The sequence below is a fragment of the Anguilla rostrata genome, chromosome 7, assembly GCF_018555375.3.
Source record: "Anguilla rostrata isolate EN2019 chromosome 7, ASM1855537v3, whole genome shotgun sequence".
Lineage (NCBI taxonomy): Eukaryota > Metazoa > Chordata > Actinopteri > Anguilliformes > Anguillidae > Anguilla > Anguilla rostrata.
This window is the reverse complement of record NC_057939.1, coordinates 22,542,382-22,570,287: the sequence shown is the minus strand read 5'-3', so window position 1 is coordinate 22,570,287 and position 27,906 is coordinate 22,542,382. Positions and strand designations below refer to the sequence as shown.

General features: G+C 41.8%; 1 long non-coding RNA gene across 5 annotated transcripts in view; it reads left to right on the top strand.

Moving 5' to 3' along the window:
• Positions 1-14,071: 14,071 nt before the first annotated feature.
• Positions 14,072-27,906, top strand: part of LOC135259406 (uncharacterized) — a 30,173-nt gene continuing 16,338 nt past the window's right edge. For 2 of the 5 annotated variants that reach the window (XR_010331271.1, XR_010331269.1), the window contains exons 1-2: positions 14,115-14,179; positions 14,314-14,392. This is a non-coding gene — a long non-coding RNA (uncharacterized LOC135259406). Of the gene's footprint in view, positions 14,180-14,313; positions 14,393-27,322; positions 27,389-27,906 lie in introns of all 5 variants that reach the window. The other 3 variants (XR_010331268.1, XR_010331270.1, XR_010331267.1) reach the window with 3 other exon arrangements.

The window sequence follows — 27,906 nt, the reverse complement described above, 5'->3', positions numbered from 1 at the left end:
TACTCTGTCAGTGATGATTTCACACTGTTCAACCACATATCCCCTATAATCCCGCACATGCCCCATATACCCAAAATAACCCTTCATACCCCCATATATCCCCATATAACCCCTCACATACCCCATTTATGCCCAAATAAACCTGCCTACCGCGACGTGACCCCCCAAACCTTCATATATCCCCCTATAACCCCCATATGCCCCATATATGCCCCAATAACGCTTCCTACCTCCACATAACTTCCCATAACCCCGTATATCCCCATATAACCCCTCACATACTCCATTTATGCCCCAATAACCCCCCATACCCCCATATATCCCCCTATAACCCCCATATGCCCCATATATGCCCCAATAACTCTTCCTACCTCCACATAACCTCATATATCCCCCATAACCCCTCACATACCCCAAATATGCCCCAATAACACCTCCCTACCCCCACATACCCCACCTTTCTCCCTGCTCCCCTCCTCACTGCCGTGTCCCCTCGGTCTGCGCGGCTCACACTCCTGGCCTCTCCGCTGCCTGTAACTCAAGCACATCTCTTTTTTCATGGTTTTTTTTCATAGCTGTGGAGCTGCAGATGACCTTGGAGAGCTGTGCGAAGACTGCCAGTAAAACACAGAAGGATTACCGGTATGTAACTGCACATTCATGTGGTTTGTTTGAATAACCCCGCACTATGGAGCAGAACACAATATATTATACTTTACGAGCCTTAGAAATCCACCATCGCTGTCACTGCTGCCAATTATCTACAAATAGAATCTGTCTTTTTTAGTTTTTTACTCGTGTGTGTGTGTGTGTGTGTGTGTGTGTGTGTGTGTGCCTTTATTTGTTTTTGTACTGTAATGCACTTTTAAATACCAGTGAGACATTGTTCTCTTTCTTCTTTCCCATCCAAAAGGAGATAAAAGATATAAAAAAGTAAAATTACACAAAAACATGAATGAAATTTGGACTTTAGCTGAAAGAGACTTAAGATTATTTTGGTGCAAGAGGCTTCAGACAACAAAGATGTGACACACACACACACATGAACAACGCACACATACACGGTCTTGCGTAGGTGCTCTGTTTGTATATGGGAGGAAACTGTGGCCAGTGATTTTCAACATTTATTTTGGTACCATTGGCAGGAGGGTGCAGCTCACTTTGACCCTCTCTCTCTCTCTCTCTGTCTTTCTCTCTGTATCTCCCTCTCTCCCTCTCACCTCACGTATTACATATCTGTAGATGGAGGACCTTCGTTGCTATCATAGGTAATATATAGAAAATCACAGGATGTGCTACCTCTCCAAAACCACTCTGCAGTTCAATTTGCCGCATGCCCTTGCCGGACCTTTCTGAACACGGAGAACAGGTGGACAGTGGGCCTAAACAAGCTGTGCCCGCGGTACTTACGCAATTTTGAACAAAGTTTTGAGCACGTATTTCATAAAGCCAACCTCGGCCAGACCGTACTTTCCATCCAAAACACACACTTGGTGTGTGCAGGTGAAGACAATCCAGCACTCTTGGTGAAATGTGTGGGCCGGCTGAATTACGTCCTGATGTTATTCTGCATCGCTCAAGATTGAACGCTTCAATTACCCTCTGGAAATGTGCAACAGTGGTGAATTATTGTTATTATGAAGGCTGCTCTGTGCCTTATTGAGTCAGTTTCCATGAATACCTACCAGCTTCACTATATACCAGCATGTAATGTTTTCAGTACTAATATATATATATATATATATATATATGGTCTTGTAAAACATAATGCTGTAAATACATTTTTTTTATATTAAAACCACAAGTTTATATGATAATAAAGCATACTTTCCACAAAAAAAATAAAAATTAAATGGATTAAATCGAACCACTGCATAACAGAAATGCTCCAGTGAAACTAAGAACTAGATTGTTCATGAAGCTTTTTTCTTGTCTTGTATATTTATATATAGCGAACACTGAAATATGAGTACTTTTTCTTTTTCCAATTAAAGTTTTTTCAACAAAGACATCCAAAGTTGAGCTCCTGTTCTTCTGTCTGTGCACCGCAAATGAATTATCTGTAGGACTTTCTTTTGGAGAAAAGGTCTCCAGCTACGCTGCCTTGTAATGCTGAAGCTTCATTAGTTCAAGTATCTGAAGACATTAATCCCTTCTGGACCTCATGCAGCCAAAGCTTCACTCATTCCTGAGCATGTGACCCATCATATTAATTATGTCTGCATTTCAGTGATGGGCTATGCAAACGCTTAAGATTGCTCTATGTACCCTATCATTCTACCACAGAGTCACAGATTGTGATTTATATGAAAATGACCACACCCTGAAATGTGTGCTTCTGTCTTATTGGTTCTTTTGTAAGGCTGTCCGAAGCAAGTTTGTGGAGCACCCCTGGCCTCTCACAAAAAGTCGGTTACATTACCTCCATTTTTGTTTCCAAATGAATAAAAAAGACACACAACCTGCCTACTGTTTTTCCCAACATTATTTCAAAACTGTTTCTTTTTTGGGTGGAATTTAAGCCATATCCTAAAGTTCATCTGTCATAGTCCATTAAGTTAACCCAAGAAAACTAAACCCATGCTATAAATCAAAGGAATAGGTTTGAACTCCAGGAAATATTAATGCATCATACCATGCCATCACCTATTCTAGTCCTGACACATGCTGGATCTATTAATCCTTGTGGAGCTCCTTCTGTGATTTAACCATGCAAGTCAACACTGTGGGCAGCAGGCCGCAAATATGAAAAATGCTAAATAATAAAATAATTCTCTAAAAGTATGCAGCCTATCAATGTTAATATAGAAAAACAGGACCTGATAGCTGACATTGTAATTTTCCACTTCTGTTCAGAAGGTTGCATTTCTCTTTTCGTATTTTAAAATGATTTGGAAACGTCTTGATTTTAAAAAAGTGTTTGTATCATCATACATTTTCACATACATACATTTTTTAAATGTGACCATCTGCACATTATCTCTGTTAATCCACTCTCATTTCTTGGATATTCTTGTGAGTAAAATGATACAATGTGCACCATAAAGAAAGCCCACATCTGCCTTACTGGCCAGGAGCGGTTCTTAAACACCAGGCTTTGAAAAACATCTGAACTGAATTCATTAGGGCCTTGTTCACAGCCAATTTGAGACATTTGGAATGCTGACAAGCTTAAAAAAAACTGCCTATACGACTTTATATTGTCAGCATACTGTCAGCGGGTACGTTTACAAGCACCAGGTTGATTCTACAAAAAAAGCGAGTGAAAAGTGCAGTTTAAAGCACCATGAAAGGTCTGGCAAGCCTTCTTTTGGAACATAAAAAGTTATTGTTTAAAATAACGCATTTTAAACATGCAACATTTATAAATGTATTTTTTGAAAATCTGGGGGCGGCTCTGCTTCCAAAGTAAAGAGGCTTTCAATATTTTTGAATGAGAATGAGAAATATGAACCAGATATAGCAAGGGGCACAAGTCTACCATAAATATATTACAGTGTTATAAGTGTAATAAGCATACTCCATGGTGGGATGTAGGTCCGAATAGTTACATGTCAAGTAAATATTTTAATTTGAGAAAAGCTCAGGGGTCCCCAAACCTGGTCCTTGAGGAACTCTTTTTGGCTGTTCTTAAATTGGCAACCATTTGAGAGGTGTGGAAGCAATTTTAGATTTGTGACAATTATGAGGTGAAATAGATGTTTAAGTGCTAAGCACTGAGTGAAAAAAACACAGTACCATTAGGAATAAAACTGGAATAAAACTTGAATAGAGCTCATACAAACTCAGGATTCACTTTGATCCTGTCCCGCAAAAAATGTGGTCTAGAAAGTTGTTCTGGTGTCCTGTGATGTCGTTTCTGTAGTTACCCTTTCTCTTCCTAAATAACAGACAATCAAATATTGTTTTTTTTGTAATTTTTTTGTGAGCATATGCACATTTTGTGTGTGTGTGTGTGTGCATGTGTGCATGTGTGCATGAGTGAGAAAGAGAGTGACACATTAAATAATGTAATGAAGGAGGGGCTATTCATAACCCTCATACACACACTCACACAAACAGACAAACACACATTCACACACACGTGAATGTATTCTTGCCTTCCAAACTCTTGATTAATAGATTTTACATTCCACTGCTTTCATACGCACACTATTATATTTTTGCCTACACTATATATTTTTTTCTTCACTGTGCATGACTCAAATATTTTTTCTAAATGAATTTTTTTTTCCTTGCCTGAATGTGTCTCAGACAACCTCACCATATGGAAAAGAAATCATTTGGAGGATGACGCCTGTCCAGTGCCAAGCCTGTTATTGATCTTGGCGAAGGCACCTTCTATGAATGATACCGGTCATAAATAAATAACCCCATTTCTGAGAGACTCTCACGTACACCGAGCTCCAGTCTTTGTCCTGTTTTATTGTCATTACAATAAGCCTGGCCGGCTGGTTCCTTTAGGGAGGTGAGCTGCAGTACAGAAATGGCACTTGCATTGAGGCTGAAACTCATGTATAGTAATTATTTTGTGACTCAGAAAGTTGATGAAGGATGTGAGCAGACTGTCAGCAAGAACAGTCCATCAACAACTACATAGAGAGGGATTTTATAGTAGGATTGCAGTGCATAAACCCCGCATTACAAAGAAAAATGCATATTTGAGAGTTCAGTGGTGCAAAAACCATGCACACTGGTCTATAGAGGTGTGCAAAAAAGTGATACGGTCAGGTGAGTCATCCGTCACCATATTCTCGACAAGTGGGCGAGTGCATGTGTGACGTACACAAATAGAATGGTACAGGCCGGAATGCTTGACCCCTACCATGAGGGGGTCTGGTGGCTCTGTTATGCTGTGGGGGGCTTTTTTATGGCATGGTTTGGGTCCACTTGACCCCTTAGAGGGAAGGGTCAAGGGTGCAAATCAATAAAAGTGATCACCTTTCATCCTATGATGAAACATTTCTATTCTAATGGGAGTGGTCGCTTCCAGGATGAAAATATCCCCATCTACAGGGCATGAGGGGTTGCTGAATGGTTTGATGAGTATGAAAATGATGTGAATCATATGCTATGGGCTTCACAGTCATCAGATCTCAACCCAATTGAACAGCTATAGCAGATTTTGGACCAATGTGTTAAACAGCGCTGTCCACTACCATCATCAAATCACCAAATGAGAGAATATCTTTTGGAAGAATGGTGTTTCATCCCTCCAGTAGAGTTCCAGAAACTTGTAGAATCTACTGCCAGGGCACATTGAAGCTGTTTTGGTGGCTTGTGGTGGCTCAACACCTTAGTAAGACACTTTATGTTGCTTTTACTTTAATTTGTCAGTAGCTATGGTAACAGCTAGTGTCATGTGATTGCTGGGCTCTGAACTGTAATCCTGCCAGAGCAGTCCTGCAGTGCCCCCCCCCCCACACACACACACACACAAGGCCTCTGGGGTCCCAGTTTGCAGGGAGACTGGCTAATTACACATTACACCCCTGCTCTGTGGGATTAAGGCGTGTCTATGTGAGGGAGGAGAGGGGGAGGGATTAAGAGTGTATATACAGGGCCTCCTGGGATTAAGGAAGATATTGATCCATGCGGTTAATGGCATGTCTTCAGTGTGATATTCTGAGTAACTGGCATTTACTTTGACTGTGTTCACCCTCTTTCATTCTATACATGTACTCTAGGGGGCAACCATTTTGGGGAACGACCCTGTGGGAAAAAAACATACAAGAAATTATGGTTTCACTAAGATATTCTAAGATTTTTTTTTACATATGCACTCTCTCTCTCACACACACACACACACACATACACATACATACACACACACACACACATACACACACACACACACATACACGCATACATACACACACACACACAGACACACACACCTTCGCACTATTCTTAACGTCCCCAGAGAGGAGTATGTGACTTCATGTTTAACAGGGTACGTTTTCCAAAGCTGATTATAAACTCAGACAGCAGTGTCAATAAACTCTTGCCCCTCCGGATTTACACGGCTAATGCACTGCTCTGCTGTGTAACAGGCTCAACTGCACTGGTTTTCCCTGAGAAGACAAAACACAGTGGAGGCCTCTGTGTGCTGGGTTCAATAGTACACTGGCTCTGTTACGACAAAGAGGTAAACCCTACAAGTCCTACAGCCGCAGAGAGAAGCTAGTACGAAGAACAAATCACCCCACACATTTATTTCTTGATTTTTAAGTTTGTGGTCATTGTTAATTTGCTTGAGCTGTAGCTGCTGACAAGGTGAGGGGAAGGTAAAGATATATTGGCAACAGATTCTGGGGCATTTTTCTGTCCACTGGCAAGACTCCTTGATGACGCTTCCAAGCTTTTGAAAAAGGCTTCACCTTTCTCTCCACCTCAATTTGTTTCCCATCACTGGGTCCGCAATGTGGTTTTAGGTGTAGCTCGAGGCATTGAAATGGAACCTTTTCATGCCCCTCCGCTCTTCTGTCTTTACAATAACATGTTTTGTGGCAGATCACATGATTGTGACATCACAAAGTTTCCTGGCAGATCACATGATTGTGACCTCGCCAAAAGTTTCATGGCAGATCACATGACCTCACAATGGACAAAGGGGAGGGCTACAAACAAAGCTTAACACAGTACTGCATATTACAGACACAACAACAAAACCACAACATTCCCACTCTCCAAAAACATCAAAAAGGTTACGAACTGTATGTTATGTCCAGGACCAGCTGATTTTTATCAATTTCTTTTTTTTGTGTGTGTACATGCCTCACCAAATGCACTGCTGATTGCCTGGCTTTGGAATGTGATATAAATGCGATACACTTTCAAAGTTGGAGCCAGCCCATCCTTTGAAGAACACACCAGTTTAGTGGCAGTGAACCTCAATGACTGTAAGATAAATGCCCTGACAGTCAGAATCTTGCGTCAACTAGGATAAATTGTACAGCATTTCGCCATGATTGGGGTTAGATGCTGAATATTTAAAGATGGGATGTCTCTCATTTGAAAGGCCCCAACACCTCTGCATTGGTAATCGGTAGGCCCTGTCAGACATGATTAAATACCAAGGGGTAAAAGGCGAAGGTAATATTTTGGAAGGGAAGTGGTGTCCTTACACACGTGCAGGGGTGATGTCGGCCTTCCCATCACCAACTCCTTCATCTTGATTCATTTCATTGACTCATCTACCGTCCAATCGGTCAAAAGTTACGCTGCCAAAAACCTGCCAGACGTTGACTGGGAGCCGAATACAGTCCTGTGTCTGGTCTGCACATCTTGAAAAGGGTGGGAATAACGGAACAAATTCAACGATTGACCCCAGTGCACCAGTCCCAGAAGGGTGAGGGTTCCTGACCCTTTTTTGGCCTCCAAACCATCCTCATTGGCTCTGAGATGGACAGTGGCTAAACTACGCATCACCCCTCCCAGTCAGAAGCTTTTTAAAAAATAGATTTCTGGATTTTTTTTTAACCATAAAAGGCAATGCAGAGCCTCCAGATGTAAGTCTATAATGCAGTTCTTAACACACGGCTGAGGTGAGCGAGGGTTCTGAACTAGGGTGATGGTGTTTGCAATGCCAGTACCGCTGTTAGTTTCCCCTTTCATCCCTCCATCCCTTTCTCCCTTTGTCTCCTCCAATGGGGGTGTTGTCCACAGTGCCCACCCTCTATAAAGACCCTGTTCCTTAGCTGGTCACCTTCCATGCACCTCCTGCTCGTCACACTGTGTTCAGTCTCCTGAGATACATCCCGCAGAGAAGAAGTGGGACCGCTTGCTGCTCTTTGTGTGACAGCATAATGCGGTAAGAATCCACTACCTCAGTCACTAATCCTGGATCAGACTGAAAATTTTATGCTAAATGTTTGGGGTTTGGCTTTGGGGTTGGCAACCTGATCTTGGGTCTGCTGATGCCAAGCGCGTAAAGTCCCTGGAGTCAGTTTGTTGGTGAAGTAATATTATGCCAAATTTGAACACACGATACCCTTGGGTGCTTAAGTGATGCATAATAATTTGTTTGGCAGGTTGCCTGTAGGTTACAGTGATATCAGCTGCATGTTGGCTGTAAGTTTGTTTTCATCAATAAGGCGCAATGCATTTGACCTGTCAACCAAAACAGTAGCTCCCACTGTTTGAAGTGATTTTCCTGAACAAGGCAAGTCCTGAACATACAAATATGCACACACGCACGCACGCACGCACGGTGGGCCTCATTGATGAAACGTGCGCAAAACGAATTTGATCGTAAATTGTTTGTAAATGCATTTACGAATGCAATGAGGGATTTGTCAAAGCTTTCGTATGCCAGTTCATTCGAAGGATCAAATTCAACAAGTGCTCTAAATTGTTTGTATTTTGGGTGAATTAAAAAAACACGGTCGCAAAAGCTAAAGCTTGGTTTGCATTATTTGTCCTTTATTTTCATTTAAAAAATAGTAGCAAAATATTTTTAATGAATTATAAATATTTCCTCTGCCTTCTCTTTAAATTTCCTGCAATTAATTATGAAAATGTTGATAAATAAAGTGTTTCTGTGCTTCTGATAAATCTGATGCAATGTGATATTCAATTCTGGAATCGAGCAGAATGGTCATTTGAAGTTTGGTGGAGCGATGGGAGAGGCTCGCTCTCTCTCTCTCTCTCTCTCTCTCTCTCTCTCTCTTTGTCGGCAGTTGTGTGAGTCAGGTATCAGGTTTACCCCCAGGTCAACCCAATCTGATCCTCTGCAGGAACCAAGTCCCTCTGGAGTATACCATTCCCGTTACAGCTATTCTGTCCTTCTTCCTTCTCTTTCTTTCTCTTTCTTTTTCCTTTCTTTATCGTGTGTGTGTGTGTTTGTGTGCCTTTTTCCTCACAAACTTATCCGAACCCCTAGTAACCCAGGCATGACTCACAGCCCATCTGGAGCCCAGATGCAGGTCTCTCTCTCTCTCTCTCTCTCAGTCTCTCTCTCTAATTCTCTCTCTCTCTCTCTCTCTCTCTTTCTCCAGATAAGGGGATGCATCCCTGTCAGTATAGAGAGAGAGCCTTCAGAGCAGCCAAGGGTTACTGTGTGTGTGTGTGTGTGGGTGGGTGGGTGGGTAGGTGTGTTCTCTTCTTTGCGGTTGGAGTTTAAACAGTGAGAGAGTGACCTTTTGCCCACTCTTCCCCGCTGAGCAAGTAAACTGTCAGGTCCTGGTCACCACATCTCTGACCTCGTATGTTTGTCCAGTCCTCCAGGGAGCCACAGGTCGCCCAGAGTTCAAGTTCATTAACTGCCATTCCCAGAAGCGTAAGCCTTTCCAGCTCTGGACACAGGTTATCTGATTCATTCGCTTCATTCTTCTAAAATTACAATATATATATATTTTTTTTCATTAAATACTGCTTCTTAATATGTTATGTATATTTAATTGGACTGTTTTCTCAAAATTTATTTTATAATAAAAGTCATTCTCTCCTGGTAGTCTCTCACTAAGTCACTTACAAGGAACCATGAAAATTGTGCTAACAAAATGAACATAATTTCATAATTGCAGTACCGGCGATTTAAAATCAAGACAATACCCTATCTTTCTTTCTATTCTGGAGCAGGACACAAACTCAAATCTTATTTTAGACAGCTGTTTTTGGTGGTTTGGAAGTGTTTCTACCGTGAAACTCAACAGGGTTTCTATTTTATTATTATTTTTAAAACACACTGAAGTTTTTGTTTCTTTTTGTGGTCTTTTGTTGTATTCAGTGCCCCCACTGAATGTGCATTTATAAATAAATGTTAAGTGGGAAATAAACTATAATAATCCACGTGGAAAATAACATGTTCTCACCCAATGCTTTGCAAGTTAAGCAAGGGTGATTTATTCGGATATCAATTTATACAATCTGACACACTGTTACACTTATCAACACATGCATCTTTTGTGGACCTTAAGGTTCACTGGGTGAACAATTATTGTTAATTAAGAGATAATTAGGCCATTTTCTGGTGAGCACACAGAACGTATTTGAGGCAGGGGGGGAAATGGGGGAAAAGCTGCTGGTGTGGTTTTGGTTTTGTTATTGGAGAAAAAGATGGATGAAGTGCATTTTTCATTGCTTGGTTGGAAAATGAATTATTTGGATTTTCTCCATTATTAATCAAAAACGTTTTTTATTTTTCAAATATGACAGACTGATCCATGAGAAAGATGATCCATATTCTCCGGGAAAAAAAGAAACAAAGAGGAATTACATAATTTTAGTGGATTTGTTTCTTGAACCACACTTTCATGCATATGAAAATAGTTTTGCAAAAAGACATTCTAGGAATAACTTCTACCACAGGCAGCTTGCAATTTTGTACATTTGTAATGGATCTCCATTACCCTTTGTAAACCATCATGGCATGGTTAACAATGAGAAAATGTTTTTGGAGCATCCCTATGTGTGATTACTAGAACATGGAATGTGTCTGACCGATCTACCTGTTTTCCACTTATTCTTTGCCAGTTCATTGTTTTAAGCCTAGTTTTTCCTTTTGTCGTGTCATGCTGGGTGTAGAATCACGCATTACTCATACATTTCCCATAAACTAAGTTATAGTTTCATGATGATCTTTTCTGGCGTGGTGCTCAGATGTATTTGGTGAGAATGTCGTTGGCGTACCGGATCTGTTTTCTCACCCTTGGCTCCCCGCCCCCAATCTCCGCTACCTAACCCCGGCAACGACACAACAGCATTGACCTAACACCCTAATGTTGCGTCAAGACAGAACAACAGAGAGTTGTAGAAAGGCTTCCATCATCTCTGGCTTCAAAGAGCATGTTTCCCAGGCAGATGAATGAGGAGTGGTTAGCGTCTATGCAGGCTTGGAGGAGCACGATACTTCTCGTTATCTGGTCATGTGGCGTGTTCAGCATCTGTAGAAGATGAAAAAAGGAAACCTCCTCAATTCCCAAAATTGTTGTCCTGTTCCCAAACCTGTGTAGTAATTCCCTGGAATCCTGAGAGCTCATTCCTCTTCCCAGTTATAATGAAGCTATCAGACATCACTGGTGGGGGGGGGGGGGGTAGAGGAGGGTGCACTCTCTAAAACTGCAACACATGCCCTTTCAGGGGAAAAAAATGAAACACCCACACACGGAGCCGTGAGACGTGTCGCCAAGGATGTTGTCGGCGGTTTTTGTGTTCGTTTTCCCACAGCCTGATGAAGCGGGGTAAAAAGGTGTCTCGCCTCCCCGCCCCCCCATCTGGGGGCTGTGCCTTCTGTGAGTCAGGACCAGAGGACATGTGCTACCAAAAACAGCCCAGCTCATCAGGAATAGCGTCGGAGCGGACCGGTCGACCTTTCACATCCTCTTGGAAAGGGCGGATGCGTAGCCTTTGTTATCGTTGTCATTCCGATCCAAGTCTCCGTCCAAAAAACCAACTACAGTCAATTTCACGTTCTTGCTTGAAAATGTCTAATAGGAAATGATGGACATTTTTCAATCCACAGGTTTTTGAATTCACTCAATTTGAAGCTATACTTGACCTCAATTGTGTTGTTATTCTGCACCAAAATGTTTGTGGAGGCCCACCTCACCAAAAGAAGTCACATCAATATTTTACATCTTATACCTGTACGCAGAAAAAATTCTTCATAGGTGAACCCTAGAATTTTACTTACGATGTGTTAAACCTATATTTTATAGGTGTTCTCAACTGAAAATCTTTAGGTTCATTCAAATGAATGAGACTAACTGTGAAAACTGTGAAAACCTAAAAAACATGGTTGTAAAGTAAATATTTTTGGTTTATCTACTGAATAATTTTTTCCACCAGAGACCCATTGCCAGAGATCCTGCCATCTATGTTAAGGTAGCGTGGGTCCCTGCCTGATTTCATCTTCACCAGCTTCATTGTCTTCCCACACATAAAAAAAAGTTTCCTAAACAATTCCAGATGAATGCAGAGATACCCTTTGGGTTCTTTTTTTGTTGTCGTTGTAGTGAACCAGGTCAAACCACAGGAATGCAATGACAACACCATGTAGGGCATGTCCCCATGCATTTAACTGTATGCCACACTGACCCCGTGATTCAGATATGAGTAACTGCATTCAGACCGGCATACAAATTCATTCAGGAGCCTCTAGAAAAGAAGGCTATAAAGAACTAAAAATAACATTCCTGTATAAATATTATGACATGGATCCTGTTTGTAATCTTTAGCTGCTTTTAAACAGCATTTCTAGTGTTGGAGCAAATTCACACATTACAAAATGTACCCATGGCAAAGGTTTCAGAAATGGCTAGGAGAAATTTTAAAAATGTGAACTACAGGCCTTTTTTTCAACCAATGCAGGTAACCAATAACTTCAGATAAAGCTTTGTAGCAGTCCTGTTTCTTAAGGTATCATAATATGTTCATAGATCATTTAGCGGGTATTTGAAATATTTATTGTAATGGGACTGGAGCTAGTTTTTAAAATCAGAGAGAGGGGCATCAGAAGTACATTAAAGGCATACTATGCAAGGATTTTACCTTGAAAATATTATAAAATAACCATGCTGAGGCATATCTATATGACACTGGCAACCTCTGTATTTACACACTTTTGCCGAATTTGTGCACCTTTACCTATATTGGTTATTCTAAAATGTTTTCTTTTCTGTGTGGGGTGGAGTGGGTCTGGCTGTAAAGCTACTGTACCTAGCGAAGAATTCCAGATACAGCAAAGCAAAAAGACAAGATGACAGGGATCATTCAAGAACTAGAGATAACCTTGGAATTGCTATTCCCCGGTGATGTCAGCTGAAGTTTGCCAAGGGGAATAAAAGCAGTGCGGAGTTCACTTGTTTTCTGTTGGACCTGCAAGTAACCTTACTTGCAATGTGAAGCAGGTGACAATAAGGACTTTCATGAGTGTCTGAACATTTCTAATTTAAAGTTCCAATGATAAAACCAGTATTACATTCAACATAATAGAATATTAGCTATAATCGAATCTGCCTTCTTACTGTCTCACATTTCACGGTACTAACATCACCTCCCATGAAGATAGATGGACACTAGCCATTAGATAACTGCAGCTACAGGGTTACTGTTTCACTTCTGGGGTACAGATAGAAAACCACCATCTTCCAGAACCAAAGAAGGTGGCATGGAAACAATTGCCAGGCTTGTCCACAATCACTGGCTCTACTGTATTCACAGAAAACTTTACTCTAATAGAGTACATATTTTTCATTTGGACTCATGCAAACTGTGTTGTGAATTGACACTGTGTTTCCAATGCCCATTCCACTCAGTAACGTTTGAGCTGTCTGAGAGAGATTAAGAAATTGTACTAAAAACTGTGATAGAGTTTGCATATAGAGTACACCTGGTTGCTGCACATCACAAAAACGATTTTCCGTTTGCAGAATTACCCAAAAATAGCTCAATAGCTTCAGTGCTCGGAGCCAGATCAGCTGTAAAATCTAACAATGTTAAAGCATACTTTAAAGGAGATGAAATTACTTTCTTTGTTGTTGAGTAAATGCATGCTCCAAATTACATTTCCTCCCCAGAGTTTGAGCCCTCAAATATAAATATTTTTATTTAAAAAAAAATTAAAAAAAAGGCTGGGCTCTTTAGAAAGACTACCCAAAGTAAGCACTGGAGCACTCATAGAATAAAGCATGTTAAAGTTAGACTGAAATTTCCAATTTAGCATCTATCTCAGAGTCAACAGGTAAATTGGACAAATGGAGAGTATATATGTCAGACGTGTGCATAACAATAAAAAAGAAAACTTTTTTTTTAACTTACACACACACATATACGCACACGCGTTCACATATATACAACCAAGAATGAATATAAATGTGTGATAACATAAATGGGAGTGTGAACATACATTTATGCATTATTTTATTAAATATAAAATGCATACCTGCAAAGAATTTGGGAAAACTTGTCTACCTGGCACGCGCATAACCACGACAATTTAGCATTACTCCTCATAATAGAAAACACAGATGTATAAACAAATGAAAATATGACCTACCAGTTACTATTTTATATAGAGTAGACTACCCAAAAATGGTACTATCTCTTTAAGAGTCCGGTGATGTCATGCGTGCAATGTATTATTGGTACTTTCCCCATGCAGTGTAATTATGGGAAATTGAAGCACTTGATTGGGATCGTATCGTGCTGGAAATGTGCAACATCAACCCAAATTAAGGTAAATATTCATTTACAAAGCTGGTAAAACACCAAATGGGGTATAGGCTAATTATGGATAAATAAATGCTTGTACTTGAGCTAGCAGACTAAGATTGAGGAAGGATGATTTTGTATTTCGTCCGATGTTTTTAGATTGGCTACGCGTGGTTGCTAGGTATAGGCTATAGCACTTCAACTCGGCTGGGAATACTGTCTTTAACCATCTGAAAGCGTAAGTTGTCAGCATTCCATGTAAAAATATTGTAAGCTGCATTATAGTTGTATGTGTATGTTTATTTTGGAGAAAAGGTTAAGTTTGTATGCTTCTTTCTGATACAGAGGGGAGAGTTTTACCATGCTGTGTTTCATGTGCGTCGCTAAGTAGCCTAGCACTGGTTGCACAGTACAGTGAGTCTTGGTTTAATGACACTTTATTTTGCGAATGTATTTGATACCTTAACAGCTATGTACATTAATTCAAGTTAATGCATATAATGTTAAGAATATACTTTATTCTGAGCGATTGATTTTATTTGGCTAGTGCGCTTCATTTTGAAACTATGGTAGCTATTGCACTGTATGGTGAAGGAATACCATTGTACAAATGTGTTCAAATTTGCTTTTTTTAAATTTTATTTTATTCATTAGGTGAAAGTTTGGCCACTACTGTTGTCTATAGTCTGCTGACTAATAGCCCGCCATTGTCTATGCAGTGCTGTTGTCTATGCCAATGTCTATAGGCTAGATAGCGTGTTTAGATTTGCCAGAGGCCCATACTGAAGTGTTCTGTGTGCACATCAAATGTAAATTAGATAACCAGGATACTGAGTGTGAAAAGGGTATTCACTTTGGCTCTATTCCTGGTATCTCGGGTACTGCACAGGAGTACTGGAGAGAAGACGTAAGTTAAAAGTGTGTTTTGTAATAGTACCAATCGTGTTCTAAATGCTCAAAACTACAATTAATGCTGTTCTTGACTGAGAACGGTCAGAGGCTAAAGATCCCAAAAAGTTTAGTCTGTGTCCTGTGGTCTCATTTAGTCCCTGGGCTACACATAGAATAAGGTATACAGAATTACAGAAAACACAATAAACTAGGTTGATCAATTATGCCCCCTCTACTGGCTGCATTGAGTGTAAGGATCGGAATGTCTCCCTGTATGGAAGCATGTTTATAATATCCCCCCCTCCTAGAGGCAGTGTGATTTTTTTTCTATACTCCTAAACTTTGAAGTGCTTATCGATCCATGGTTTGCCCCCAGGTAGTGTCATTCAATGGCATCATTTATGTTTTTATTGCATATCGCAGCCTTATATTCAGCAATGTGCAACTTGAGCACACGTTTAGTTTGGCCAGTATAGATGAGGGCGCAAGGACGTTTTATCATGTAAATTACATGTGGAGCTACAGCTGATGAACTGATTTTCTGTTTGGTACCGTTCAAAGGGTGATGAAAATATTTTGTGTTGGTGGAGAGCAATGTGTGCTGTGGCCATATCGATAAAAACCAGCAGGGGGGTTTGGCAGCCAATGTGCAGGCATTGTCGGGGGCATTACCCTCTTTGATGTAGTGAAGTCTTCTGAAACAGATCCGAGCTCAGTTGGATGTGACCTCTTTTAGAGATGGTTCACTTTTTAGGTCATGCCAGTGTTTAAGAATAATATGCTTTATTTGTTCTGCTTCTGGATTAAACTTGGTGGAAAACCAAATATGTTGGGGACCCATATCTTTTGTGTTTTTGGAACTTTTTGAAAGTAACAATGTCCTCTTTGTGTGCTTAGCTGGATATATATCTGCCTTTTCAATACAATGAACATTGTAGCCTCTCTCCACTTTTTCATGTCAAGAGATCTAAGCTCGTATTCTGACAGGTTACTTCAGTTGCGTTTCAGTCTTAGGAATTAGCCTACTGCTATGTGCTACGTGCCACATCGACAAATAGGAGGACATGTATTCCTGCCCCTTTGTCCAATTTACCTGTTGACTCTGGGGAAGATGCCAAATCAAAACGTCAGTAAATATGCTCGATTCAATTTGAGCGCTCCAGTGTTTACTTTGGGTAGTCTCTCTGAAGAGCCCAGGTATATTTTTGTCTTTATACACTGTCCCATACTGAGAACACCTTCTCTGCTTTAAGCTTTGTCTAAGCTTTTTCTGATGCCAACAGGATAGCCGTATAAATTTATTTTATTTTTATAATTTTTTTTTTTTTTTTTGCAGATTAATGGTTGTCTGTAATAAACAATAAAATCAACAACCAAACAATGATAAGAACAGTAAGATGCACATAGAGGAAAATTATAGAGAGCACAAATGAGATCAGATGGAATAAACTGCACACTTTAATTATGCTTGAAGCTTCAGAAGAAATTCAAGATTTTTCATAATCTGAGACAAAAATCAATGTCTACTATGTTACAGAATATGTAATGCTGCACAATAATTACATATCAGATGTCACAAATGAAATACATTAAATGCATATAAAATCAGTTGCATATAAATTCATATAAAAAATCAGTTTTTTCCTTAATTGATTTGCCTATTTTTTCTCTCCAGCAATGTTGATCTGAATTGGCACAGTAAATGGATGTTCCTACTGTGAGTATTTATTATAAAAATGCAAAATAAATGTGTTGTACAAGAAAGGCACAGCTGACAAGTATTTTCAGGTATTTTCTTCAACACCTAATGAATTGGGGTTTTATTAGGCTATTTCATTTTTGATACAGTGGAGACATTGTACATGTATAAGTGGCTACAGACACAGAACTCTTTCTAGTTCTATAAGATTTTGGTGAAAACTTTGACACAACCATTATTTCATAATAGAGAACTGATGACACCTAGATTCAGTTCAATAAAAAAAAATCTATTGCTAAGCTGGACTTTATCTAAAAAGGCAATCATTATGGACTCTGGAAACCTGTTATTAGTTTTTCTGTTTGTTTTAAGGAGCCATTATTTTGTGACCATCTGCTTGCCCCACTTTTTTGTGTTTGTATTTGTAGTATAAAATGTGCAACTGTAGAGCAATGAATATAAATTTTTTTAAAACTATTAGAAAAGAGTGCAAAACAGATAAAACCTACTTTATGAATTACAATAGCATTGCCTCTGAATATGAAAGTTCTAAAGCTTTTTGGTCCGGCATACTGGGATATTCTGATCCTGTCGAGTGTGGTGCTGTTACATGTTTTAACTCCACCTATTTGAATTTTCCATCTGTTCACTAGATAACTCTTTTAGTTCAGCCACAAAGCCATTTTCTCAGTTTGAAATGCTTTCAGTGGAACGCTGATGTTAAACTGAATTTATATCTGCTAAAACTGCACAGACCACTCTACAAACCACTTGGCATATTCAAGGAAAAGAAAAAGCTTTTTCAACATCTTGTGAATGACTAGATGAAAGGAACTAGCCTATTTTTTAAAGAGAGAAAAATAGAAAGGAAAAACAAGAATAAGGAGACAAAATGGAAATCAGGAAAAGGTGTAGACTGTTTGAGTATTCTTGTGCCAGTAGTTTTGAGGAAGATAAAAGAACATATGGAACCTGTTTGGTCAGAAGAAGCTGCAGTGACTGTAATGTCCTCGGACTGAGCGTTGCACCAGGCATTTCACTGAGGCTCCAAACATGCTGGAGCCCACTTACACGCCTGGAAAAGGACAACAAAGGCCAACCAACTCTGAGTCTAATAGAGATAATTTGCGAGTGATCAATCCTTTGCTCACGGCCAAGTCAAAGCCATTGAAATGCACACAAGGCCTTATGTAATCAAGCTGTACACCTGGTCCAACCAGCAAACACAAATCCCACTAGTGGCCCACCATCACCACAGCCATCGGTCCTCCAGTGCTTTGGTGATCAGCAAATCTCAAGGGGCCAGCTGAAGCCCCGCATATGAAATGTTAAAAAGGTTCAGAATAGCGGGTGAATGTTCCTGCTGCTGGCCAACGGCTGCCACTGGTAGCAGTCTGGTAGCAGTCTGGTGCTTGCTGGTTTGACCCAGTCAAGTCAGACTGCACTAGGGGTCTGCCTTCACCATTATAGACGATGGAAAAATGGGACAAGAAAAGCTGAAGTGGCCCAGTTTGGAGACCAGAGCACCAGGCCACCCCCACCCCCCACCCTCACCCCATTTCTCAGTAATTGTTTGTTCTTTTGTACAGGATGTGTCACAATGTTTTACAATATTTTCTCAGAAAACTCTCAACAACAACCAGACGGGGTGATCGGCTCAGTCACCATCCCATCGTGACCCACCCGGCGGGAAACAAGCCCGGGGGGGTTGAGGGTGGTCCTAAATTGTGGGAGGGGGAGCGTCACATCCATGTGCGGAACCTTAATAGCATGGGAACCGTGCATAAAGAGCCCCCAGTATAACATCTGAAGCCAGTTCCACTGTTTTCTGAAGGAATGCTCGATTCACATAAAGGCTTATACAAGGTGGCTGTAAGACTGGCCTCTTTGACCCCTGGATAATGGCATGCATGAGTCTCCACATCGGGTTCCTGCTCTGGCCTCAAATCTAGGACCTCAGACATGTGTTGCAAGACCTTCACAAATGTGTTAAAGGGTTATTAGCTTGCCTGGAAATTCCAACACTGTACATTAGAGCACCAAGTTTTTTGTTTTTGTTTTTTTTTTACCCCTGTCAAGAAACTTTTTTTAATCACACTGGCTCCAGATGGACACCCAAGCACTCCCGCATTGATGCTGACGAAGAAGACCTCATCTGCTATTCCTTGCCTAATACATCAAAAAACAATCTCTCTTCCTTGACAAATGCATCCCTGTCATTGGTAGTCTCCGTTAACTCTCCATCATTCCCTCATGCCAGCTCTCCTACCCAGACTCTCCCTCACCCATTCAACCTGCCCTTTCACCCAAATTTTACAGCAGTGAGGTTCAAACAAGGGGGCTCACTGGAGCAAGGGAAAAAAGTAATTCATTTGTAAGTTACTGTTGGAACCATCTGCTAAAATGTACTGTATATTATAGTTTAACCTGGTAAACAACCTCAGAGTGAAAACCCTCAGAAGAACAGCTAAAGAGATGGTACTGATTGAGGGGATAGAAGTGATGAATTCTTCATGTGCTGATAGTGAAAGACTAGCAAGAGTAGGTCATGGAAAAGGCCTTGGAAGTGTGGAGAGTGGAGTGGAGTGGTCGTTCTACCGCACATCAAATTCAAAATAACAGATAGCAACCCAGAATTTGAAAGTACAATGAAGATTACCTGAAATGTGGTTTCTCTCACATGGTTGCTAATGAAGAAATAATAACAAGCTCAGCATGTCATTTACTTGGACATTTAGGCTAATTACAGTTTGAAGCTAATGAAATGAAAAGAAAAAATATGGATGAAATCGGGAAGTGAAAAAACTTAAATTCATGTCTTGCTGATTTTGGTGTGGAATCAGGAATGAGACCCACACTCAGATGGCAATGGACATTTAGCTGCCTTTCACTCTTAATGGAAGGGGTGAACGTGGATTTTGGAAATGATGACATCCATTCTTGGCTGAATCATGGAAACAGCGAGTTGGCGGTCTCTTTCCACCGCAAGACGTGACCTGCGTTTCGTCCCGATGACAGAAAGTGCTGAAAATGCAGACTCGCACAGGTCAGCTGGGGAAGTATTTGGATGGGTCCCTATAGGTGGCACTGTAATAAAATAAAACTAATCAACAAGTGGAGGAACAGGCAGAGGCAGGAAGCTAAGGAAAAGGTTTGCTGTCAAAAAGCAGCTATTAAAAATCATCTAACAAAATAACAGGAACAGAGGAGAAAAAATAAGGAAAGAGGAATGGAAGTAATCCATTTCATCACAGAAGTTGGGGAGAGGGCCAGGAGCCCCATAAATAACATTAATGAGAAAAGAGTAAAGGGGGCAGTGGATGAAAGGCAGATATGGAGACGGGGAAGGGAGGATAAAACCTGTCTCATCAGTTAGACCCTCCTGTAATTCCTCACCACCCACGCTACCTAGGGAACCCTTTCTGCAGTACCCAGAATGCACCAGAGCACAATGTAAATCAAGAACAACTTCATGAATTTGAACAACAAACTTAATTGACAATAGCTTTTTTTTTCTATTTCCTGGTATTTATCTTAATTATCTTCTATGAATGATGTATGGGTTCAATCAATTAACAAATAATAAACAAGTAATAAAAAAGTAATTCATTAACGGCAGCTAAAACAGAGCACTAAGAGGATTGCATGGTATTAGCCACCACTGTGAACAATGGGAGCAATACAGGAAATTAATTGAATGTCAATTAATTAAAAATTATATTTAGGGGTGAGTTATTACATTTCAGATTAGATTCTAATATTTTAAACCAATAGGTAGAGCAATTTTGAAAGCATACTTAAAAGGCAATACAATAGCATTCCCGAATATTAGAGATGAAAATTAGCATTACTGAAAATGGAAAAGGAGCCAGAATGGTTGCATGAACCAAAGAAAGAAAATTGGATATAGAGTGAATATGTTCCTCTGACTAAAACATTAAGCCATGGATAACGATGTCAGCTTGTAGGACGGCCTATGAGAGGCTGCGGGTTTGTGTTGACGTTTCTATGGATTTCACCCAGTGTGGATCTTTTAATCTTAAACACAAATCTGCCAGTAGCGAAGGCTGTTTGCTGGCTCCCCAGAAACTAGGCATAAATACTTTGTTGGGGGGGAGGGGGGGTTGGTTCATGATTTAGCAGTAGTTGCGGGATTTAGCTCAAACCTCTGCTTGGAGCCTGCTACGTGTGCATGGAAACTTCTGTGATGAACTGAAGAGAAATATTTCAAGGGATGTCCTTGCAAAGACCACAGTGGTTGGGTTGAGTGGGTCTATGAATCCACAAATAATAATGGGGCAAAAAATAATTTATGCTGGTCAACTTCAAACCAAAAGGACTTCATCAAACATGAACCATAACACCCGTTGCCAGTTGATCATATAGTAAACTGGCAGCAGACTAAAAGCATGTTGGTTGTCTAAGTCTGACTTAGACGCAGGAGATTCCAGAACCTAAAATAAAAGCAGTTGGCAACGCAAGACGCTGGAGAAGATTATAAGCATTTGGGTACTGCTGTACATACATCCAATAAAAAAACTGAATCCAGTTTTTTTTTTCAGTAGAAACCTAAAAATGGCTTTACACAATAAAAAAAGTCAGTGCACACTTTTGTTATGTGCAAATATTTTGAAAATACCTGTGTAATTGCACAGGCACAATCCTAACAATCAAACATAGATGAGTAGCAAGGTTAAAATCTAGCAGGACTGGGGGTCAATGAATTTAAATTTAGTTCATACATTGAATAAAGTCCATACTATTATAGAATGTTGTTTCTATTGATTGATTGAAATACATAGTACATCTCCGGTTTTGAAGTAGAATCCCCATCAGCGAAATCTAGTCTTATGTAAGTGATGTTGCATGAATCCTGTTGTCCTCGGCTACAGTACCTGTCACCTATACCTATTTTATTGCACTGAGGAGTATCAGGCTGCAGTGCATCCTTATCGCCGCTATGTGCCAAATACATCCACTTGCAGCCGCTATGTGCCAAATACATCCTATGCAGCCCTATGTGCCAGTACATCCCTATCACCCGCTATGCTGCCCAAATACATCCCGCTATGCAGCCCGCTATGCTGCCCAAATACATCCCGCTATGCAGCCCGCTATGCTGCCCAAATACATCCCGCTATGCAGCCCGCTATGCTGCCCAGATACATCCCGCTATGCAGCCCGCTATGCTGCCCAAATACATCCGCTACTGCCAAAATGCTATGCAGCCGCTATGCTGCCCAGATACATTCCCGCTATGCAGCCCGCTATGCTGCCCAATACATCCCGCTATTCAGCCCGCTATGCTGCCCAAATACATCCCGCTATGCAGCCCGCTATGCTGCCCAAATACATCCCATGCAGCCCCTATGTGCCAGATACATCGCTATCACGCATGCTGCCAAATACATCCGCTATTCAGCCCGCTATGCTGCCCAATACATCAGCTATGCAGCCGCTATTGAATACATCCCGCTATGCTGCCCAAATACATCCGCATGCAGCCCGCTATGCTGCAATACATCGCGGCCGCTATGCTGCCCAAATACATCGCTATGCTGCCAATACACTTGCAGCCCTATGCTGCCCAATACATCCCTTCTATGCCCAAACCTATGCTGCCAAATACACGCTATGCACATTCCGTACTATGCTAGCCCGCTATGCTGCCAAACATCCGCTATCAGCCCCTATGCTGCCCATACACCTAGCATCTACCCATGCAGCGCTATGCTGCCAATACATCCTAACATGCCGCTATGTGCATCCGCTATAGCCGCTTGCCATCAAATACATCCCGCTATGCTGCCCAGATACATTCCGCTATGCAGCCCGCCATGCAGCCCACTGTGGATCCAGTTATTATGTGTCCCACTATGGATCCCACTATGCATCCCTCTATGCAGCCTGAATACATCCCACTGTGCTTCTCTTCCATTGTTACTACTCCTCGAGTCTGATTGAATAGCCTGTGGACAGAAATGATATATTTTCTTGATCCAGAGCCAACTCTTTATTTCAAGGTAAGGTAATATTATTATTCTTATCCCCCACCTGCAGATTCACGTGGAGTGTAAGGTTCTACTTTGGCTTCCAGACTATACTGTGTTGGTGTGTGTGCGTGCGTGCGTGCGCGCGAGCGAGCGTGTGTGAGTGCGATCGAGACCATCGGGAAGCCACTATCGTGGATTTTTACAAACTGGGGACCTGGGGGATGATTGTAGCAAAATTCTTGGCTGCGATTCCTCCTCTTGCACCCCCTCGGAGAGACAATTAGCGAGGAGCCTGCACAAACACGCCGCAGCTCCCGTTAGTATTATTGTAACCTCGTAAAACGCGACTGCCCCGCTCCTGACTCCCCGACCCCAACGTAGCATCTACTCTCCCCTGTTTTCTGCAAAAACACCAGGAAATAGTTAAGCATAAAATTACTTGGCAAAGCTTGCGAGCTCTTGAATTACTCCCCCCCCCCCCCCTCTCATCCCCCTTTCTGTCTTTCTCCCTTTCTTTCACTCTCTCACTCTTATGTCTCACCTTTTTTTTAAAACATTATTCCTGTTTTGCAGGGGGCTGACTCTGGGGCCCCTTTCGACGCCTCCGGGCCCTTTACGGCTAGCTCCACCGCGTGTTTACAGAGCGCCCTCGCGGAGGGGAAGTTAAGGGGCGGCGGGGTCCACGCCAACAGGACGGGGTTGCTAGTCAGGGAGAGATCAGGCTCTTGGAGATCAGAGCTGTTTTTATTGTAACCTTTCTTAATTTGGAAAAATATAAATTTTTATAGATTGTGGGGAGAATGTCCCAGAGTGAAGACAGGCTAATAATAGCCGGTCCGTGTTGAACTAATTCATGCCTAAGAAGAAAAACAGACTGTGACTTTTCACTTTTTCTTCAGTAAATGTTTGAGTGTGCAAAAAAACGAAAGCCATTCAGTGACTGGGGATTGGGCAGTACTGTGGTCTGTAACCCTGGTCATGATTTCCATTGTCATTCAGCACTTAATTGATCAATCATAGAATCTGATTACAAAGTTAACTCATATGGATCTGGATTTGTTGCTGATTTTATTTTATTTTTTCAGAACTAGGTGGTGCGTACTCCCACACTGCTCTCTGTGTGTGTGTGTGTGTGAGAGAGAATGCACGTGTGTGTGTGCCTGTTTGTGTGTGTGTGTATATAAGCGTGTGTGTCTGTGCGTATGTGTGTGTTTGTGTGTGTGAGCATGCCTGTGTGCATGTGCCTGTGTGTGTGTGTGTGTGTGTGTGTGTGTGTGCATGTGCTCATGTTTTTTTTTTTCCAAATAAAAGTTGTATTAAAACTTTTTATTAGAGAAAAATTTGTATTTTATGTTTTCCATGCCTAATTTTCTCCTTTTGCACCTTTACATTTTTAAATTTGCCACCATGAAATGAGGAGCACATTCATTTTTTTATTTTGTTTATTTTTTCTATGGAGTACAGAGCTTGGAGTGATGCCTATTATTACACCAGTTGGACTAAACTTTTGCTCCCTTGCAGTAATTACTACCCTCCAACTCTCCAGCACTTCATGGTTAAGAGTTTATAGAACTATTTTGGGTTATTTAAGGTTATGCAAGAATTCTGACGTCTCAGAATGTAATGAGTAACGGAAGGGAGATTTCATCCCTTTTCTATCGTTCTGCGACAGCATGAGCATGCACACAATTATCATAATTAATTTTGATACACAGATTTAAGGAATTTCACCCATTGAGGCTGGGCTACCTGTGTTTTTTTTTGTGAACTATAGAAACATTATTTTTCCCTAAATACAAGGAAGGAAATAAAAGCTGACACAGCAGTCATTGGCCAGTCATTTGCCACTTTCTCATGGATGGGTTGTGCGTTAACACAACCGGGGAAAGGTATTGGTAACCCACTCTCTTCAGCGTGGGCTGCGTCCGAAAGCCATCTCAGTGATCTGGATACCCGTCGGCGTGAATCGCCTCATGCCCCGGTGCCACATTGTGCATGAGCAAGAAGCAGGGCCAAATTATTGACAGATCAGTGAAGGATAAGCTCCCCCCACACCTTACTGCCCTCTTTGCAAGGCTATACCCTGCCCCTTCTTTTCCCAAAACGCCCAGATGACCTCCCCACTCTCCCTCCCCCCCCCATCTCCACCGCCGACCCGCCGACCCCCACCCAGCGCTCCTCACTCCCGGCTCGGCGTAGCGTCCTGACAGGTGTAAAGTTCAGCAGCAGGGTCTCGTCTGGGTCAGACGGCCCTCGTGCCGCTGGACCCTGGATTTAACCCCGTGTCTCCGCGCCGAGGCCTGCTGGGCCAGCATGTGAGAGGATTTAATGGGCCAGGTCATTCATTTCCTGTAATCTCCAGCATACCCTATGACCCCCTTTCTACCCAAAAGCACCTCTACCACCCGCCCCCCCACCCCCCGCATACAACCCCCACGCCCCTGCGCCCCCTCCCCCCCTGCACTCCAGTTTGAGCTTAAATGGGATCAAGTTCCTGAGAGATTACTTGACAGAATTGATATGATGGTTGATTTCTTGACCTGTGTCAGGGAGAGGAAGTGAGCACAGATGGGTTCTGATCTCTCCTTTCATACAGATAATTCTCTGTTAACCTCTCACTGTTCTTTCAGCCACAGGGGGGAGGGGGCAACATGGGGGAGGGAGGGGGGAGATCGGGAGGAGGTACACACTGTTCAAAAATTTGTATGGCATGCCATTGATTTCTCAAAAAAAGTAACAGAAAAAAATGAAGGGAAAAAATCACACAGCACTTGCTTAGAAAGGGAGAAAATTGTGAAATTTCATAATTGAACTGCAGTTCCTCTTTGGCTCTGATGTGCATTCTTATTGGCTCCCAGCTACGGTACACACTACAATGGGCCTTTTAAGTAATGTTCTATTTTTTGTTTTGAAAGGGGAATGCATTTAACGCTAGAGGGCAGTAAAGAAATCTTTCAATGTAAAAATTTAAAGCTGTTCAGGTTGCTGCTTTAATTCCATTGTTGCAGGTTCAATTCCCTAAGTGCCTTTGAGTCTGAACTTTTGTGGTTCAAATTTGGAGTCAGCATATGTTAGGAGCAGTAATGAATCTCACAGGTATTCAGCATATGTAGTTAAGGACCATGGTAAGAGGTACACTCAGTGCAGCAGAGAGGCCTATAAATGGGCCATCCCTACAGTTTCAAAATGAAGAATCCAAAGATCACCAAACCCCCTTCTGATAGGCAGACCAAGCATCACGACAAGCTTCTTCGCATGCATGCTGACGTATATACTTACATAAAAACTCCCACCCATCCTCAACCCTACTCCAATCCAGAGCATGCTGAAGAAGAAGTAAAAGAGCGCAACCCTGTACGTAGTTTCAGGGCTTACCTCCCCCATCTTCCCTCTCAGGTTATTCAAACCTAATTTTGCACAGCCCCAGTCTGACAGACTCTCTTAAGGGCTGATGTAAAACTCAGAATCGGAAAATGAATTAAATTGATTCAATCAATGTAATTATCAGTTGGAAGAGGTGGTTAAGTGGTCTGTGGGAAATGTGCTGAGAGAGGCCTGCTAGAGAGACTCCACTGGGATGAAGCCCCTCAGCCCCGCGAGTGAGTGACAGATAATCACCTAGCGCACCAACCTCAAAAACATCTGTAACTGCACACAACTTGTCAGGTGCCATTCCTCCGAATTGACGAGGGCCTGTAATTTCCCAGAACCAGTAATAGCTTTTGACGCATGCTTAAGATGTTGTTGTTTTTTTTAGTTTTTGAAGGAAAAAGGAAGAATAAAAACACAGATGGTCATTACTTGGTGTTGCAAAATAATAATAAGTCTGGGCTCCATTAAACGATCTAAAAGAACACAGAGATTCCTGAGGGTGCTACTTTATTTTGTCACCCGGAGAGATCCAGGAGGAATGCTGGCGTTAGAGTGAGATTACTTTAATCCCCCTGCTTGCTGTCCACCTGGCGTGAGTACACTGGAGCGGTGTGTGTCCGAGCTGGATGGCTCACAGGGAAATTCACTGATGGGATGTGAAGCTCTTTCTCTTTCTTGCTCTCTCTCTCTCTGTCAATTTGTCTCTCTCTTTCTCTCTCTCTATCTCTCTTTCAATTCAATTCAAAATACTTTACTGGCAGAACATATTGAACTGCTGGCATGTTTTCAGATCGTAACAAGAATTCTATTTGTTGTAGCGTACGAAACCATGCGCCAAGCGAATTACGAAATCAATGTCAATATGCCACACACACACACACACACACACACACACACACGGCTGCTCCCACAAGTGTCCACTGTGCGCCAGTCTCACACCTGTGCTTAACCTGCTGGGCTCATGACCTCAGGAGGGGAACGCAATACCGTCTCTGCTTTTATCAGATGGACGATGCTCTGTTCCAACAAACCAGCCATTCTCCCGCCATCAGAATGAAAAGGAAACACAGAAAAAGGAATGGGAGAGGAAGGGAAGAAAGAGACAAAGCAGATAAGCGCTTGGAATCTGTTACCCCTTTGCTTCCTTTAGAATGCAGTTATCTGGTCTTCTGAAAGGATGCTCCACTCTGCTCTTCCCTCCATTCACTTACAGGTGGGCTTTCACAGGTGGGCTCCCTAGGTGCCAGTGAAAGAGAAAAGTTCATCAGAGGAAAAACAGGTAGGTGTAGGAGTGTGAGGCTAAATCCCCCTGCCCACCTGCAGCGGTGACATATACTGCTAAGAAAAGGATGGGATCAGCCTACTGCCTACTCTGCCTGTGAACCACTCCAGACCACTGAGTCACAGGACTTCACTCTGTGTTATTTACCTCCTTCAGTGGAGATAGAACATGGTCTGTGAGCACAGTCCACCTGCCCCAATTTCTCACTGCCGCAGGTATGGAAGGAATCATTGAGATAAATTGCCATGCATAACATACTAACATACATACGTGTGCACACACAAAGACATTCATACAGGCACAGAGATATACCACGACATGCAAACGTGTACACACAGACTACACTTATGCTTACACCCAAGGGCACCCACACACCTACACAGAACACCCAGGCACACACTCACATAATGTACGCTCATTGCTCTCTGTAGTTCACAGGTCACGGCAGGGGCAATGGCCGCTCTTAAACACTGCATGTTTTCACTCCGCGTCCCAGTTTCCTAGCCCGGCTGAGC